This window comes from Sarcophilus harrisii, chromosome 5 (genome assembly GCF_902635505.1).
Source record: "Sarcophilus harrisii chromosome 5, mSarHar1.11, whole genome shotgun sequence".
In the NCBI taxonomy this organism is placed as follows: Eukaryota; Metazoa; Chordata; class Mammalia; order Dasyuromorphia; family Dasyuridae; genus Sarcophilus; species Sarcophilus harrisii.
Genome location: NC_045430.1, coordinates 10,246,682 through 10,252,398, shown reverse-complemented (window position 1 = coordinate 10,252,398; position 5,717 = coordinate 10,246,682).

The following is a 5,717-nucleotide window of genomic DNA, read 5'->3' as shown; positions in this document are numbered from 1 at the left end:
AGGGTGACAGCCGTGAGGGGAGGAACCGGGGAGGGACCTGGCGGGGCGCTGTCAAATCTGGCCCCGCCCCGCCGAGGGCTCCCGGCCTCTGATTGATGTCAGCCCCCAGGAAGCTACCTCTTCGGCGCCGAAATGTCATTGCTGGAAGCGAGCTTAGAAGGGGGAGGTCGAAGCCTGAGGGAGCTTGGAAGGGGGATGTCGGAGCCGGAGGGAGCTTGGAAGGGGGAGGTCGGAGCCGGAGGGAGCTTGGAAGGGGGAGGTCGGAGCCGGAGGGAGCTTGGAAGGGGGAGGTCGGAGCCGGAGGGAGCTTGGAAGGGGAGTGTCAGTGTTGAAAATTGTTAATGTTAACACCATTTCATTTAACAATGGAGAAACTGAAAGTATGAATGAAAAAGCACTTGTTAAGTTCTTTCCTGCTGCCAAGCCCAGGGCTAAATACGGGAGACAAACACTGGGTAGTTAGCTGACCCTTGTCCCTAAGGAGCTTCCTCTTAGGGTGTGGCACACTTGGGGGGAGGGTGATGTGCAGGGAAATCCGAACCCAGAAGTCTCAGAAGGAATGATGATTGCAGTTTTTTTTTTTTTTAATCAAAGCTTTTTATTTTCAAAACATATGCAAGGATAATTTTTCACCAGTGACCCTTGCAAAACCTTGTGTTCCAAATTCCCCCCCTCCTCCTCCCCTAGATGGCAGGTAGTCCCCGCACATGTTAAACATGTGCAATTCTTCCAATATGTATTATCTTGCTGCACAAGAAAAATCAGATCAAAAAGGAAAAAATGGGAAAGAAAACAAAATGCAAGCAAACGACAGCAAAAAGAGTGAGAATGTTATGTTGTGAACCACACTCGGTTCCCACAGTCCTCTCTGGGTGCAGATGCTTGTGAACCACACTCAGTTCCCACAGTCCTCTCTGGGTGCAGATGCTTGTGAACCACACTCAGTTCCCACAGTCCTCTCTGGGTGCAGATGCTTTCTCCATCACAAGTCCATTGGAACTGGCCTGAATCACTTCATTGTTGAAAAGAATCCAGATGATTGTAGTTTTTAGGCAAATGACTGGCAGGTCTTTCCTGGTATTGTAAAGTGTATTTGATGATGCTGACTTAGCAGCAGCAGCAGCAGCAGCAGCAGCATTAAGTCGTATTAGTAATAAGGGTAGAAGCAGGTGCAGCAGCAATAACAATAGTAGTAGCAGCAGCAACAGCAGCAGCAGCGGTGGCCTCAGAGCTTGCCCCATGGCCCCGCACAGTGCTGGCCTGGTGGGCCTGAGCCTAAGCAGGAGCTTGTGAGTGCTTGGGATCCGGTCAAGCTGGAGGCTGGAGAGAGGCAATATGACCGTGAAGATGGGCGGGACTTGTTTATGAAGATCCTCCAGTGAGTAAAAGAAGTGTTTTAGGAAGCACAACCTGGGGGTCTGGAAGTTTGGGGACCAGGGGTAGGATGGATTGAAACAGACCCTGATCCTGACATGGTGAGGCCATCTTGGTTCCCTTTGCTTCAACAACCAATCATCACTTCCCAATAATGTACTTCATGCTTTTATAGGGCTCGGTCCTCATAAAGGCAACTAGATTGTGAAGTAGAGAAGGCTTGGAGTCAGCAAGCTCTGAACTGAAATCTTGTATCAGATACTTATTAGCTTATTTAACCTCTGTCTGCCTTAGTTTCCAAATCTGTAAAACCGGGATATCAATAGCACCTATCCTACCAGAGTTGTGAAGATCAAATGAGATGATATTTGTAAAGTGCTTAGCATAGCATCTAGTGCATTTAAATAAATAATTTAAATTATCATTTAAATAATAAATGCTTATTTTCTTGCTCCCCTCCTCTCCTTCATTCCTTCCCTTCCTTCTTTTCTTCCTTCCTTTCTTCATCCCTTCCTTTCCTTTCCTTCCTTCTTTCCTTCCTTCCTTCCTTCCTTCCTTCCTTCCTTCCTTCCTTCCTTCCTTCCTTCCTTCCTTCCTTCCTTTCCTTTCCTTTCCTTCCTTCCTTCCTTCCTTCCTTCCTTCCTTCCTTCCATTCTTCTTTCCTCTCCTCTTACCTCCTTCCTCCCCTCTTCCTTTCTTCCTTCCTCATAGAGCTCATAGTGGAGAGAATTTGATTCCTCTACAACTGTTCCTACTGCTTGTCCTTTATTCCCAAAGAGGATCGTGAGATCAGGGAGGAGATGTCATGATTTGCAAGTGAATTAGATTTAAGTGATGGAGGATTGTACAAAGTCACCATCCTCACTTTTTCATGGGCAGCCATCTAGGACGGGTGGCAAGATATAGATGAGGAAGACTGAAGATGGCTCTGAATATAATTGGAGACCTTCTTTCCCAAGTCTCAGTTAGTCCGAGGCAACACCCATTCAATGATTAAGGCTAGGTAAAAAAAAAAAAAAAAAAAGGCAAAGAATGCCCTCTTTTTAGTCAAAATAAAATAAAATCAATTTGGGAGGGGAAGACCCTTAGGATTTCCAGCCAAAACAGAAATAACTTCTATTTACACTCATTCTGAGCCATCAGAACCCAAATATAGTCAATTAATATGGGAGGGGAGAAATCCAGGTTTTTTTCCCTTAGGAAGGCCATTTAGTTACCAGGTCAAGGCAGCCTTTGAGAGACAAGGTTGATGATGAAATTGGGTTCCATCTTGGGCCACCCAACTGGGAAAGCTTAGTTCCGATTAAAGGAGAAAAACCATTTTAGCTAGATGAATTCCACATAAGTGGTCGGAATGGAGATGAGTCTCTTTCAGAGTGACCTAGAGTCCAAGTCCCTCAGCCTTCATTAGAATAAGCCCACCCTGTACCTAACCTGAAGGGGGAAGAAACTGACAAAAGAGGGAGGAACAAGGTGCTTGGCCCCATCATCTCACACTAGGGAGACCTGGGAAACTCCGTGGAGGAGGTAGAAAGGTAATTGGGCCTTGCAGGGAAGGTACCACAAGCCAGAAGGGGAGATGACAGAGGCTGGGAAGTGCTTGCACTTGAATGAGGGACTGGCAGTATCTGGTTTAGCTGGGGCCGAGTCAGCATGAACAGGAGGGAGCATGTGCTTAGAGACCTTCCCATTCACTTTCACTTTATAGATGAGGAAAATGACTTGCCTAAAATCATGTAGGGAGTAAATGGAGGAACCGGAATTTGAACTCTAAAATGACTTTTCAATGGCTTTCTCCACAAAATGCCTTGCTTATGATGTTGGGTATCAACTGTGGAGAGCCTTGAATGTCAGGCCAAGGACCCAAGGCATGACACCAAACCTTACCTGTCCTGATCCTCAGTTTCCTCTGTGGCTTCTTCCAGGTCTGAGACAATGACCAGATGACCTGGTCGAGGTCATCGCCATGGTCCGGCTGGGCAGTAATGAAAGCATAATAGAATCCAGGGGTAACAGAGAGGAGGCATCTCATGCCACAGTGAGGACAAAATTTGGCAATTGATTGGATGAGGAAATGGTCAGGTAACCTTCAGGTTATTAACACGGATCATAGATCTGGACCAATCCCTACATTTTACAGAAGGGGAAACTGAGGCACAGAAAAGGTCACACGGGATTTGAACTTGGGGCCTTTGGTCCCAGATCCAGCATGGTTTTCATCATCATGCTTCCTCCCACTTGATCTCACGGCTTTCCCACTGGATCTTCCCACAATTCTTCAAGGTAGGTGCTTTTGTTAGCCCCCTTTTAAGGCTGAGGAACCTGAAGCTGAGAGAGGTGCTCACGGTCACATGACTACTAAGCATCTGAGACAGGGTTGGGACCCAGGACCTCCATTTCCATTGTCACCTTACTTCTCAAAGGTGGAGAGCTCACCCAGTGTAGACTTTCAGGGAACTTCACGAGGTCATACGTACCATCCCCCTGCCTTGAGGCAGGGATTCTCCCTACATTTTAGTAACAGCCATTTCTAAGCTTACTCATGTTTCCTGTCTCGGCCTCTGGCAGGCAGGTGTATCAGAAGGCATCAGTCTTCAGGAATGCCCTTGAGTAGGAGCAGAGTGCCCAGAGCCTGGCTGCAGAGAGTGCGTGGGGAGCTGGAAGGCCCCCCCTTCCCCCCCTGCCCTTTCCCCAACATGCCATTCAGTGGGCTTTCCAAGCCTAATTTTAGCCTCTGGCTGCTCTTGGTCTCATGGGCACAGCAATCCGGGAGCTTGTTATTGTTTCCTTCCAATGGGCTGGACACCCTGCCCTGGAAAAAACCAGCCCCGACAAGAACTTTCGGTGCCCTCGGTCACCTCCTCCCTTTACCCCACCCCCACTCTGCAGGGTTCCAACATGGGTGCCTCGGAGAAGGAGAGAACAGATTGATGCCAGGAGAAGGGAGAGGCAGCTGAAGAACTCAGCTCTATCTAGGCTCTGCCGCTCATCCACTAGATGACCTCTCACAAGTCGCTTCATTTCTCCAAGTCTCAGTTTCCTCACTTATAAAGCAATTGACTTGATAAATCTATAGGGTCCCTTCCTATTTTTTTTTACTGAGTAATTTTGTCCCAAAAGCCCTTTGAGAAAATATATGTATCATTTCCCCTTTTCACAGATGACAAGAAACAGCCTAGAGAGGTTAAGGCCCTTCTCCCATCCACACGGCTCCTATGGGTCACAGCTAGGCTTTGGCTCCTGATTCCAGGTCAGAGTGCTACCTCTCTGGCAAAAAATGGCCTTGGGGGGGGGTCAGAGTGGCTTTCCTTTCAAAATATGGCACTAGATATCTTCCAAGGAAAAGGGAACAAATGTCTGGTCACTTTGCTTAACCACTTCCTAACTACTGGTTCAGTTACTAAGATCTCCCACAGATTCTTGTTCTCTTTTTTTTCTCGCTCAGTTCCCTGCATCCCCATCATCACTTAGCACCATTAACTGCATGACTCTGAATCCCCAAATTTGTTTATACTGTGAACATCCAAAATGGATTTATGGGCTCTTAAGAATTCAGATTCTCTTCCATTGCAATCTCCTTGTACACAGCTAAGTCAGGTAAGGAGAATTCACCCTGACTTGATAGTTATTTGGATAGAATCTGCAATTTTTTAAGTAAATTTAATTTTTAAAATTTTATTAAAGCTTTTTATTTACAAAACATGGGTAATTTTTCAACATTGACCCTTGCAAAACTTTCTGTTCCAAAATTTCCCCTCCTTCCCCCCACCCCCTCCTCAGATGGCAGGTAGTCCCATACATGTTAAATATGTTAAATAATATATATATATATATATATATATATACACACATACATCTGGTAAAAATAACCTGAGAAAGAAAACAAAATGCAAGCAAATAACAACAGAAAAAGTGAAAATGCTATGTTGTGGTCCACATTCAGTTCCCACAGTCCTCTCTGGGTATAGACAGCTCTCTTCATCACTGAACAATTGGAACTAGTTTGAATCCATCAGGATGATCTCCTGGTCCTGCTCATTTCACTCAGCAGCAGTTCCTATAAGTCTCTCCAGGCCTCTCTGAAATCATCCTGCTGGTCATTAGAATCTGCAATTCTAAAAGTAGATCATATTAATAACATTGTTTTCACATTGCTTAGGTCCGCCCCCCCCCCCCCAGAGTCTCTCCATTCTCCCTCTCAGAAAGTCATTCTTTATGACAAATAATTTTTTTAAAGTTTTTTTAAAAGTCACTAAAACTGACCATCACATAAAAAACAAACAAACAAACAAACAAACAAAACAAACAAAACAAACCCTGATGTTTTTAATGCAGTATCCTCC